The following is a 15,243-nucleotide window of genomic DNA, read 5'->3' as shown; positions in this document are numbered from 1 at the left end:
GTCAATTTCCGTTAAATAAACTATATTGTTGTTGTTGTTGTTTCTGTTGTATAGTAAATCCGTTAATATTTTTTTTTAATTTCAAACTGCAATAATTAAAGTGACAGCTAGCAAGACAGACAGACAGAGTGATTTTGTAATAATCTAATAATAAATATTTATTTAAAGATTATTAAGTTCTGTTTTTTGTGTTCAATTATAAATTATGTTTTACAAAGTAATAACCCAGCAAACATTTGTGGAAGCGGTATTCGAAGAAAAGTGTATAGCATTTCTTCGCCGTGGTATTTATATTTATCTAAAACTCTGGCTCTGTAAGAACAATTGCTAGTGTTACAGTACACTTTGAGACACTTGGAAGTGTCTTCCTCGCGATAGAATTGCTCGCGAATGTAATCGTTGAGGAATCATTATTCTGTATAGGTTTTGTTAAGAAGATTTCCTCGTAAAAGAGTCTTATATGAGACACAAGAATGTCTTCCTCTCGAGAGAATGGCTCTGTATAGGTGTCGTTACGAAGTTTTGTTCGTAAAATTATCTTATATGAGACACAGGAAGTGTTATCCTAGCGATAGAATTGCTCGCGAATGTAATCGTTGAGGTATCATTATTCTGTATAGGTTTCGTTAAGAAGTTTTCTTAGTAAAAGACTCTAATATGAGACACTGGAAGTGTCATCCTAGCGATAAAATTGATCGCGAATGTAATTGTTGAGATATCATTATTCTGTGTAGATGTCGTTACGAAGTTTTGTTCGTAAAAGAATCTTTTATGAGACATATGAAAGTGAACTTTTCATATGAAAAATAAATTTTTCTCTTGATATACTCATCTATGAGACACGTGAAAGTTTTTTCTATAAAAGTATTAATGTTTTAGCCTTTCATCAAGAAGAATTACTCTTGGAAGAATCCTCTATGAGTTATGTGAAAGTGACTTCTAATAGAAATGTGCAATAAAGAAGTTCTTCTCGAGGAACAATACTCTATGAGACACATGAAAGTGAATTTTTTTAATTTTAAGAACTTTTAATTTAGTCATCTATGAGAATCGTGAAAGTGTCCTCCATCGAAGTATCATATTTTTGAATTTCTATTGGGAAGAACTTCTCTTAGTATTTATATGAGAAATGTAAAAGTGTCCTCCACTTTCACGTTTCCTTTAGAAAAAACTACTCTTGAAAGAGTGCTCTTTGAGTTACGTCAAAGTGACTTCTAATAGAAATGTGCCTCGTGAAAGAATCCTGTATAAAAAAGAATAGTTTTTTTCTTCGGGAGGAACTACTTTTGGAAGAGTCATCTATGAGTTTCGTAAAGTGACTTTTAATAGAAATGTTCAATAAAGATGTTTTCTTCGTTAAAAAGTCCTCCTTGAGACACCTGAAAGTGAAATTTTGCCGTGAAATATAAATGCTCCTTTTGATATAGTCATCTATGAGAAATTTTTTAAGTTCAGTGGAGAAGAACAACTCTTAGAATAGTAAGATAATTTTAATTCTCTTCAAACTATCATCCAGAAGTGGATTAAGTAAATATCTCCAAATCATTAAAATTATTTAACGAGTACTATCTTCCAATTATCTTCCATAGAAAAGCATCTCCATTTTCATAAGCTATACACTATCGTCTGACTATCTGCCAGAAGAAGACGTAGTGCTTGAAAGTTTTGTCTTCCAAATGTTTGATGGGAATCAAGCTTTAAGTTTGTTCGTTTATGTTTATGCATGTCTTTATAAATTATTTAATAAGAAAATATTTGTCTATCTATAAAGAGCATTTATTTAGCACCTTTTTTGAAATTGTTTTGTTTTTGTATATTTGATTTCGATAAAACGTGACTAGGAATTTTAATGTTTAACTTTTTTTTACAACAAAGAAAACATTTTCTTAAAAAAGTACTTAAATCATAAGGGAATAAAAGCACTTAAAGTACTTCAGTACTTGTGAAAATAACGTAAAAACTAAACTAAAAACTAAAATGTTTAACTTTTGCAAGCGAATAATTTGCCTCTTAAAAGGGCAAGTTTAAAGGTATTTTATATCATTATTTAGGAAAATTTGCCTTCTTTCCAAATATTATATGAAATCAGAGTTACAAGGAACTGTGTAGAACAACTTTTAAGATAGAAGCTTATAAAGTATATACATATCAAGTAATTTTTTACATTTTTCAAAAAGTAACATTTTTGATATATGTCAAATTTGCCCTGTGGTAGGGCAAATGTGTGTTATTATACATCATTGTTTAGGAAATTGTGTGACCTATTTAAAAATATATAATTTTTTGAATTAACTATAAATTTGTTAAACATTTTTTGAGAAAAATACGAAAAAAAACTATTTTTTAAGTTTTATTTTAAATGTATACCTTTAGCAAGCAAATAGATGGACCAATTATTAGTCAACATTAGAGTTATTATACATCATTGGAAAGGTGTAATCTTTTCAATAATATATACATTTATTATTTATTTCTAATTCTATAAAAGACTTTTGTGAAAAGAAGCTTAAAAACTACTATTTTCTGTTTTTCAAAAATGTATGCTTTTTTTGGGCAAATAAATGGACTAATGATTAGATAAAGTTGAAGTTATTATATATCATTGGAAAGGAAATAGTGTAATCTTTTCAATAATTTATAAATTCAATAATTTTTTACAATTTTATAAAAGACTTTTGTGAAAAGAAGCTTAAAAACGAGTATTTTCAGTTTTTCAAAAATGTATGCTTTTTGTGAGCAAATAAATGGACTAATGATTGAACAAAGTTAGAGTTATTATATATCATTAAAAAGGAAATAGTGTAATCATTACAATGATATATAAATTCAATAGTTATTTCCAATTTTATAAAAGACTTTTGTGAAAAGAATATAAAAAAATAATATTTTCAGTTTTTCAAAAATTTATGCTTTTTGTGGGCAAATAAATGGACTAATGATTATATAAAGTTAGAGTTATTATATATGATTGGAAAGGAAATAGTATAATCTCTTCAATGATATATAAACTCAATAATTATTTCTAATAAATGATTTTTACGAAAAGAAGCTTAAAAGAAGAATTTTCAGTTTCTCAAAAATGTATGCTTTTTGTGAGCATATAAAGGAACCAATGCTTAGCCAAATTTAGAGTTATTATATATCATTGTTTAGGAAATTGTGTCTACTTTGCAGGTAACGACAAATTTTAAATAAACGAAATCTCAAAGATATAATTTGAACAAAAAGACAAAGAAGGACTTTTGAAGAAAATTTTAACTTTTCAAAAAAGGGCAACATTTTTAAAAGCAAAAATTTTGCCCTATGCAACAGCAAAATTAGCATTATTATATATCATTAAATAGGAAATTTTGTCTTTTAAGCTAATATATAGAAAATATTTTATTAATTTAAAATTTATAAAAAAAAAACTTTTAAGGACAAACGATAAAATTTATTTTTTTGAGAAAATTTTATATTTATGGAAAGCTAATTGTGTTATATATACCAAAACAAAGTTGTTACTATTGTATATCATTTTTTAGGAAATGTTGCGTGCTTTTTAATTATTTAATTAAATCTTTAATATAAAAAATTATTGACAAGATTTTAGAGCAAAAAGTCAAATAAGTTTGATGAAAAATTTTTAATTTTTCATAAGGTTTACATTTTTAAAAGCCAAAAAATGGATGTGTGTTATACAAAAGTTTTTAATATTATATATCATTATTAAGGAAATTTTGTCATCTTTTCAAAAATATATAATTTTTTTAATTATATGAAAATGTATTAAATACTTTTCTAAATAAACTAGAAATAACCTTAAAGCAAATATTTCTTACTTTAAAAGACTGTTTTAAAACTTTTTTAGGTTTTCGCCATTTAATTTTTGGAATCTCATTTATTTGTTACTTCTCTTTGATTTCTCCGCTTTTAAGCAGTGTTGCCATAGTTACAATTAAGTTTTAAACATTTTTATAATTTAATTATTTTAAATGTTTGAAAAGCAGCTGTTAAATAAAATTTACTGCTTTTTTATTATTTTTTTGTTATTATTATTTCCTTTATTTTGTTTGCAATTTAAAAGACAAGTTGGTATTCAAAATTATTTAATAAATACTCCACTTTATAACATTTGCACGTTTTTTACATAAAAAATATAAATTTATTACCCTATTTTATGACAATATTTTTTTTTTTTTGTTAAGTTTATTGTAATTTTCAATATAATAAACTTAACTTGAGAAAAGTGATGTTTGTTCTTAAAGCTAAAAAGCTCTAGAATGGAAAAACTGCAGAAAAAAGTACTTTCTGTTATAGAAAATTAAACAGAGAAGAAAATTTTAAAGTAAATTAGTTTAAAATTTAAAAAATTTTTTCAGAAATATTACTTTGTTTAACATATGTTACCTTTAACCTTCATTTCTTAATAGTTTGCTTTTTGCCCCTTAAAATTCTCATTTAGTTTAAATTGTTTTTTCTTTAACTTGCCAACTGATTTTATTTCTTGGAAATTATAGCTTTAATTTTATACAGTTTTATTGATTGATTTTTAAACAAAATTCACAACAAAGAAATAAATTTTATTTATTTATAACAAAAAAAAAATACACAATTTTGTTTACATAAAAATTACCTCAATAAATTGAACAAGAGGAGCGTAACGAAAAAAAAAAATTACACATGCAAAAAAAAAAATTATAATTCTTATACGATAAGTAAATATTTATTTTAAAAAAAAAACAAAAAACATTATTTATCAAAATAATTGAAAATTAAGGATTTTTTTTCAAATTTTTATTTTATGATTAAGGTGAAGAAATAAATCAATAACACAATTATAAGATAAACAAAAAATGATTAAGTAGAAAAAAAATAATTTAATTTTAATGATTAAACAATAGGTAATTTAAACAAAGAAAGTTATAAACAAAAATAAAAACAAAGTGGAAATTTTGTGATTTTTTTTCATAATCTACTTGTTAAAAGCTAAAAAAAAATTTTAAAATCACAACAAATTTACATATATTATATATCATTTGAAAGGAAATTTTGTGTAATTTTAAAATTTCTATTTAACTAATAATTATTTAAAAATTTCTAAAAGACTTTTTTAAAAATTAATAATTTTTTTTTTTTTTTTTGAAAAAAATGCAACCTTTCAAAAAATGTTACATTTTTCTAGACAAATATTTTGCCCTATTAATAATCAACTAAGCGATAATTTATATCGATATTAAAAACAATGCTTGGTTCAAATTTCATCAAATTACCTTGAAAATTGTGACCTGTACCTTGCGCACAAGGTTTACATGGATAGCCAGACGGACGGACGGACTTAAATCGATCTGATCTGAATCGATCGGTATACTTTAAGGTGGGTATTGCACCAATATTTTGGTGTGTTACAAACATCAGCACAAACTTATAATACCCTCCCCATTATAGTGGTGTATATAACTATGCCCTAAGTCCCCTTTTGGACTTATTATACATCGATGTTTAGGAAATTGTGTCTTATTTACGACTACAATCAAAGTTTTTAATTACTTAAACAAATGTTGCAACAAGCCAAAACTTGTGATATTATTAATTAGAGGGGTATATAGAAACTATATAAACCCAGATGGCTAATTTTACAATATACATCTATATATTTTTTATATTCTTTTTTATAATATTTATTATTTTATTGCCCTAGTTTGTCACGTGCCTTCTACTTAAAATGTTCACTTTTAAAAATCATTAAAATTTATATGGAAAATAAATTTTTTCTTTGTATTGGAATGTATTTCTAAACCACTTGAGTTTTAAAAAAATATACCAATTAATTTAAAATCTATTTCGAGGGGTTCTACTGAAACAAAAAAAATACTTTATTTCCATCCACACCCTCAAAACTCCTACCATGTTTTTTGTTGTTGCTAAATTAATTGTATTAATTTATGACTATCAATAATAAAAGACCAAAACAAAAAAAAATTCACCATTCAATATAAAAATTAAAAATAAAAAAATTCGAAATTCAATTGGCGCCACGAAACACACTTAGTTTTTCCTTTTCATTTTATTAATAGAAATTGAGATGATACAAATGATAAGGAAAAAGTAAGAAAGAACACAAATAATTGATGTAACATAGAATTTCGCCTACTTTCGCTTAATTGTTAATAGAAATTTTAAAAATAAAAAATATTTAACAAAGATGGGAATTATTAATGTATAGTCAATAGTCTAATCTATAGTCTGGTAAAAAATCTGGTATATAATCTAGTCAACAGACTAGTCAATAATCTAGGCTATAGTATATTCTATATTCTCTAGTCTGGTCTTTAGTCTAGTCTATAGTTAATTCTATAGTCTAGTCTTATCAATTGTCTCATCGATAGTCTAACATATAGTCTAGTCTATAGTTTAGTCTATAGTCTAATTTACATTTTATATTCTAGTCTATGGTCTAGTGTATAGTCTAGTCCATGGTCTAGTCTATAGTCTAGTCTAGTTTATAATCTAGTCTATAGTCTAGTCTATAGTCTAGTCTATAGTCTAGTCTATAGTCTAGTCTATAGTCTAGTCTATAGTCTAGTCTATAGTCTAGTCTAGTCTAAAGTCTAGTCTATAGTCTAGTCTATAAACTAGTCTACAGTCTAGTCTATAGTCTTGTCTATAGTCTAGTCTATAGTCTAGTCTATAGTCTAGTCTATAGACTAATCTATAGACTAGTCTACAGTCTAGTCTATAGTCTAGTCTATAGTGTAGTCTATAAACTAGTCTACAGTCTAGTCTATAGTCTAGTCTATAGTCAAGTCTATAGTCTAGTCTATAGTCTAATTTATAGTATTATTGACGATGAGTTTCTACACTTGTCAGTCTCAGCAATAATTAAAGCATAATTCTAGGGGATTTGTATAGATTACTCTTTAAAAATCATATAGATTTATTAAAATTTCTTGTTAATTTTTCACCTAAACTTTTCTCTCTTCCTTTAAAAATTAAATGATCTTGTAAACAAAATATTTAACATATTAATAACAAAAATGTTTACACAAAAATTCTTTAAATAAATTCGTGAAGAAAAAAACACATTCTTTATAAAGATAGAAATTTTGCCAAGAAATGTTATTAATTATACAAAAATACCAGGAAAGACCATGTTTATTTAAAAAAATAATAATAAACAAATTATGATAAAAATGAAATGTAAAAAATTTACGACCATAAACTGATTGAAATAAACGGGCTGCTCATTAGCAAGCAAATATAAAACACAGTGGAGGTAATTTGAAGAATTGATGGAAAATATTTTGGAAAATTTTTCTTTTTTAAATTTACAAAGCTATAGGAACTTGGAAGGCTATAAAGTATTCAGAAATGCAGAGAAGAAAATTTTTGTTAGAATTTCCTCCCACTGTGCAGACATTACAATTTTACTGTAAATACACATTACAATATGTGTTAGTTGTTGCATCTTCTTGTCTTTGTTTTTTTTTTCGCAAAAAATCTCGTTTATTACTTTTAATGTATTTTATTTATTAATAATTTCAATCTGTATCTTCTGTTTCTTACAAATTTGTTTACAATTTTATCATTCATTTTCGATGTGTGCTTACTTCTGCTGAAAAGAATGCGGAAAAAATATGAAAATGTGTATAAATTGTTTAAATTTTATTTTATTTTCTTTTTTCTCTTCTTTTCTTTTAGATTTTATTTTTAACCGACCGATTGAACGAATGATGGATGGATGGATATTTGATTGAAGTGGTGTAAAAGTGCCTTGAGACGTATGAGTTTTGAGTTGTTGGTTTTCTATGTATATCACTTTATTATTTCGATTTGCACTTATTGTTGTTGTTGTTGGCAGTTTGTTTACACCTTTAGATGAAAATGAAAAAGAAAAACAAGCAGAAAAACATTTACAACAAACTTCAAAATCAGGCCACTGTGTTATTTATACTCTCATCGTAGACTTTCAATAGGAAAGGAAAGAAAGTAGTAACAACAACATCATCCCCATCGATGTAGTAAAAAATAAATCTAGAAATAGTATTTACTTGATAGAATAGAATATAGAACAGACCAGAAACTAGACCGTACACTAACCTATGGACTAAACTATAGACAAGAATCCAAAGAAGATGAGAATAGAATATATACTACAATATAGACTGGACTAAAGACTAGACTAGGCAATATACTACATACTTCAACAAAGTTTTGACTATAAGAGACAGTCTAGAGATTAGACTATAGAGTAAACTATAGACCAGACTATAGGCTAGACTATAGAGTAAACAATAGACCAGACTATAGGCCAGACTATAGACCAGACTATAGGCCAGACTATAGACTAGACTATAGACTAGACTATAGACTAGACTATAGACTAGACTATAGACTAGACTATAGACTAGACTATAGACTAGACTATAGACTAGACTATAGTCTAGTCTATAGTCTAGTCTATAGTCTAGTCTATAGTCTAGTCTATAGTCTAGTCTATAGTCTGGCCTATAGTCTGGTCTATAGTCTGGCCTATAGTCTGGTCTATTGTTTACTCTATAGTCTAGCCTATAGTCTGGTCTATAGTTTACTCTATAGTCTAATCTCTAGACTGTCTCTTATAGTCAAAACTTTGTTGAAGTATGTAGTATATTGCCTAGTCTAGTCTTTAGTCCAGTCTATATTGTAGTATATATTCTATTCTCATCTTCTTTGGATTCTTGTCTATAGTTTAGTCCATAGGTTAGTGTACGGTCTAGTTTCTGGTCTGTTCTATATTCTATTCTATCAAGTAAATACTATTTCTAGATTTATTTTTTACTACATCGATGGGGATGATGTTGTTGTTACTACTTTCTTTCCTTTCCTATTGAAAGTCTACGATGAGAGTATAAATAACACAGTGGCCTGATTTGAAGTTTGTTTGTGAAATGTTTTTCTGCTTGTTTTTTTTTCATTTTCATCTAAAGGTGTAAACAAACTGCCAACAACAACAACAATAAGTGCAAATCGAAATAATAAAGTGATATACATAGAAAACCAACAACTCAAAACTCATACGTCTCAAGGCACTTTTACACCACTTCAATCAAATATCCATCCATCCATCATTCGTTCAATCGGTCGGTTAAAAATAAAATCTAAAAGAAAAGAAGAGAAAAAAGAAAATAAAATAAAATTTAAACAATTTATACACATTTTCATATTTTTCCGCATTCTTTTCAGCAGAAGTAAGCACACATCGAAAATGAATGATAAAATTGTAAACAAATTTGTAAGAAACAGAAGATACAGATTGAAATTATTAATAAATAAAATACATTAAAAGTAATAAACGAGATTTTTTGCGAAAAAAAAAACAAAGACAAGAAGATGCAACAACTAACACATATTGTAATGTGTATTTACAGTAAAATTGTAATGTCTGCACAGTGGGAGGAAATTCTAACAAAAATTTTCTTCTCTGCATTTCTGAATACTTTATAGCCTTCCAAGTTCCTATAGCTTTGTAAAATTAAAAAAAGAAAAATTTTCCAAAATATTTTCCATCAATTCTTCAAATTACCTCCACTGTGTTTTATATTTGCTTGCTAATGAGCAGCCCGTTTATTTCAATCAGTTTATGGTCGTAAATTTTTTACATTTCATTTTTATCATAATTTGTTTATTATTATTTTTTTAAATAAACATGGTCTTTCCTGGTTTTTTTGTATAATTAATAACATTTCTTGGCAAAATTTCTATCTTTATAAAGAATGTGTTTTTTTCTTCACGAATTTATTTAAAGAATTTTTGTGTAAACATTTTTGTTATTAATATGTTAAATATTTTGTTTACAAGATCATTTAATTTTTAAAGGAAGAGAGAAAAGTTTAGGTGAAAAATTAACAAGAAATTTTAATAAATCTATATGATTTTTAAAGAGTAATCTATACAAATCCCCTAGAATTATGCTTTAATTATTGCTGAGACTGACAAGTGTAGAAACTCATCGTCAATAATACTATAAATTAGACTATAGACTAGACTATAGACTTGACTATAGACTAGACTATAGACTAGACTGTAGACTAGTTTATAGACTACACTATAGACTAGACTATAGACTAGACTGTAGACTAGTCTATAGATTAGTCTATAGACTAGACTATAGACTAGACTATAGACTAGACTATAGACAAGACTATAGACTAGACTGTAGACTAGTTTATAGACTATGCTATAGACTAGACTTTAGACTAGACTAGACTATAGACTAGACTATAGACTAGACTATAGACTAGACTATAGACTAGACTATAGACTAGACTATAGACTAGACTATAGACTAGACTATAGACTAGACTATAGACTAGACTATAGACTAGACTATAGACTAGACTATAGACTAGACTATAGACTAGACTATAGACTAGACTATAGACTAGACTATAGACTAGACTATAGACTAGACTATAGACTAAACTATAGACTAGACTATAGACTAGACTATAGACTAGACTATAGACTAGACTATAGACTAGACTATAGACTAGACTATAGACTAGACTATAGACTAGACTATAGACTAGACTATAGACTAGACTATAGACTAGACTATAGACTAGACTATAGACTAGACTATAGACTAGACTATAGACTAGACTATAGACTAGACTATAGACTAGACTATAGACTAGACTATAGACTAGACTATAGACTAGACTATAGACTAGACTATAGACTAGACTATAGACTAGACTATAGACTAGACTATAGACTAGACTATAGACTAGACTATAGACTAGACTATAGACTAGACTATAGACTAGACTATGACTAGACTATAGACTAGACTATAGACTAGACTATAGACTAGACGATATAGACTAGACTATAGACTAGACTATAGACTAGACTATAGACTACTATAGACTAGACTATAGACTAGACTATAGACTAGACTATAGACTAGACTATAGACTAGACTATAGACTAGACTATAGACTAGACTATAGACTAGACTATAGACTAGACTATAGACTAGACTATAGACTAGACTATAGACTAGACTATAGACTAGACTATAGACTAGACTATAGACTAGACTATAGACTAGACTATAGACTAGACTATAGACTAGACTATAGACTAGACTATAGACTAGACTATAGACTAGACTGTAGACTAGTTTATAGACTAGACTATAGACTAGACTATAGACTAGACTATAGACTAGACTACAGACAGACTATAGACTAGACTATAGACTAGACTGTAGACTAGACTATAGACTAGACTATAGACTAGACTATAGACTAGACTATAGACTAGACTATAGACTAGACTATAGACTAGACTATAGACTAGACTATAGACTAGACTATAGACTAGACTATAGACTAGACTATAGACTAGACTATAGACTAGACTATAGACTAGACTATAGACTAGACTATAGACTAGACTATAGACTAGACTATAGACTAGACTATAGACTAGACTATAGACTAGACTATAGACTAGACTATAGACTAGACTATAGACTAGACTAAGACTAGACTTAGACTAGACTATAGACTAGACTATAGACTAGACTATAGACTAGACTAGACTATAGACTAGACTATAGACTAGACTATAGACTAGACTATAGACTAGACTATAGACTAGACTATAGACTAGACTATAGACTAGACTATAGACTAGACTATAGACTAGACTATAGACTAGACTATAGACTAGACTATAGACTAGAAAATAGACTAGAGATAGATACTTAGACTAGACTATAGACTAGACTATAGACTAGACTATAGACTAGACTATAGACTAGACTATAGACTAGACTATAGACTAGACTATAGACTAGACTATAGACTAGACTATAGACTAGACTATAGACTAGACTATAGAGTAGACTATAGTTTAGGCTATAGACTAGATTATAGGCTTGACCATGGTCTGGACTATGGACCAGATTATAGACTAGACTACATGCTAGACTATAGACTAGACTATAGACTAGACTATAGACTAAACTATAGACTAGACTATAAACTAGACTAATAACTAGATTGTAGACTATAGACTAGATTATAGAATAGACTATAGACTAGACTATATACTAGACTATAAACTAGAGTATAGACTAGTCAATAACGTAGTCTAGTCTATAGTCTGGTATATAGTCATGTCCATAGACTAGGGTATAGTTTGGTTCATATATTCTAGTCTGTTGTCTAATCTATGTTCTAGTCCTTTATCTAGTCTATAGCCTAATTTGTAGACTAGTATATAGCCTAATCTGTAGACTAGTTTATAGCCTAATCTGTAGACTAGTCTATAGCCTAATCTGTAGACTATAGACTAATATATAGGATTTACTATAGACTATGTCTATAGAAAATCCTATATATTAGTCTATAGTATTATAGTTAATCCAGTCTTTAGTATATTTTTAATTTGTTTTAAATAAACAATTGCTAACACTTTGCTTAAATAAATTTCATTAAAAATTTATTAACTAAAAACACTTGTCATGTTTAGTCACATGTTGGTTAATGGTCATGTCCTTGTTTTTTTTAGGAAGCAAAACAAAAATTGTGGAAAAATATAATGATACAAAAATAACAACATCCTTTTGAACAGTTACAATTATACACATACATACGTATGTACAGATATAGAAATTGTTTTTTATTTTTGTTTCAATTGCTAACTGAAAGCTTAGGTTTTTTTTTTTGTAACAAACAGTAATCCAAAAGGCTTATGGAACAAAATTGTAAGCAAAAAGAGAGGGGACAAGTTGATATTATAAATATTTTATTACATTTTTAATGTCATTTCTGTTAACACAAATGGCGCAGCAATTTTATTTAAAGACAAACAACATTCAATGTTTTATTGGAATTATTAACAACGCCCCATGATATGTGAAAATTTAATAACGAATTTTCCGCTTTATTTATTGTTGTTGTTGATTTGCTGTAGGTGTTTGTTTAAAAAAAAAATAGCGAAATGTTTGTTCAGTAAATAATGAAAAAAAATGTCAGGTTGTTAATAATTAAAGTTAAATAAAAATTATATAGAAAAATTGCAAAAAATAACAAAAAAGAAAACTTTTTATTAATCCGCCTAGAAGTATGTTACTTTTTTTTATTTTATTACATAAACTTGACATAAAAACTATAGCCTACATATGTGTGTTAGGTTGTTTTCTATAACTTGTTAAGTAGAAACCCACCTCTTTTAATGAGTTTTATTCCATTATATTGTCTAATCCTTATAGTATACTTATGTGTTTATGTTTGTTAGCTTTTATAGAAACATATTGTTTGTAATAAAATTTTTGCCTACATATAGGCAACATTTAATTCTTTTCTTTACACTCCTAAATAAACACCAACAACTTTTTTTAAAGAGAATAATAAAAACCAAGTAATAAATTTAAAATATTTCTTTCTTCACGATATTTATAGTTGATCAGCTTATTATAATTGCTATTCAGCTAGCTGAATTTCGTTTAAGGTAAATTATTGTTTATGTAACTTTTTTAAAAAGGTATTCAGCTAATTAAAATTGTTATTCAGCTAGCTGAATTTGGTTTAAAGTAAATTTTTATATATGCTGAATTTGTTTTAACATTATTTTTAGAATTTCCTAAAGTTAAACTTACTATTCAGCTAGCTAAATTTCATTTAAAATTCTTCCTTTTTACTTTAATATTTTGCTGAATATTCTATGAAAAATCGTTTTACAACAAAGTTAATTTTATTCGATAAATAAAATTTTTAATAATTTTTATAAAATAGTTTTAATTTTGTTGTACACATTTTTGTTTCTCTCATTGCTTTATGTGATATCCATCCTTTGAGTCTGTTTTCAAAAGCCAAAAAGTGTATGCTTCACATATTATTAAAAAAACAACTCTGTAGTTTTCTCTAGTCCTTATGCTTTTTCTCTTATCAATTTATTTAACTTCTGAACGAACACTCAACTTTTACACAATTGTGAATTTCACAATTTCAATACCCACATATGGTAGAACAGGACATGAATGTGAACTAGTATAGGTAAAAGGTACACCCACATATTACAAGAATTGTTAGCATACTTAGTAAATCCTCTAGTTTTTAATGTTTTTTTTCCTTTTTATACAATTTTGAGGGGGTGAGCCTGAGCTTACTACACCCATGCAAGTCAAGTGTTAAATGAAAATGCATTAAAAAAATTAATATTGTGGTTATTTGAGCAAAAAAAAAAAACTCCTCAGGGTGTTATTAACAACTACAACTACATGAAAGAAACAAAAAAATTGATATGCATGTCTAAACATGTTTGTTAAAAACAACAAAAAAACTGACCACAAAGGAGGTTAAGTTGGGAATTTGTTTATGTGTTTGTTAAAAAGGAAATAAAGCAAATAAATATACTTATTATTAAATACTTAAGGCGTTTTTTGATCGAACTTTTACTTCCATTTTCAGGGAGTAGCTCTGTAAAAACAAACAAAATTTTGGGTAAAAAAACATTTTATATAATTGGTTTGTTGGTCAAGAAAATGTTTAGTTACTAACAGGCATGGAAAATTTAAATTTTGAAAAAAATAATAACTTATAACCATAATAGTACTTTGTAGGATTTACAGACTATTGACTAGACTATAAAGTAGTCTATAAACTAGACCTTAGACTACACTATATACTAGACAAGAGAGTAGACTATTGAATAGACTACAGACTAGACTATAAACGAAACTATAGACTAGACTATATACTAGACTTTAGAGTAAACTATTGACCAGACTCTAGACTATACACTAGACTACAGTCTAGACTTCTGATCAGACCATTAAATAGATTATAGACTAGACTTTAGACTAGGCTATAAACTAGACTATAGACTAGACTATAGACTAGACTATAGACTAGACTATAGACTAGACTATAGACTAGACTATAGACTAGACTATAGACTAGACTATAGACTAGACTATAGACTAGACTATAGATAAGACTATAAACTAGACTATACACTATACTATAGACTAAAGACTAGACTATAGACTAAAGACTAGACTATAGACTTGGATATAGACTAGACTATAGAATTGAATATAACCTATAGATTATATATTACACTAGAGAGTAAACTATAGACTTTACTTTTGACTAAACTAAAGACTAGACTATAGACTAGACTATAGACTAGACTATAGACTAGACTATAGACTAGACTATAGACTAGACTATAGACTAGACTATAGACTAGTCTATAGACTAG

Source organism: Lucilia cuprina, chromosome 2 (assembly GCF_022045245.1).
Source record: "Lucilia cuprina isolate Lc7/37 chromosome 2, ASM2204524v1, whole genome shotgun sequence".
NCBI classification, from domain to species: domain Eukaryota; kingdom Metazoa; phylum Arthropoda; class Insecta; order Diptera; family Calliphoridae; genus Lucilia; species Lucilia cuprina.
This window is presented reverse-complemented; position numbering follows the sequence as displayed.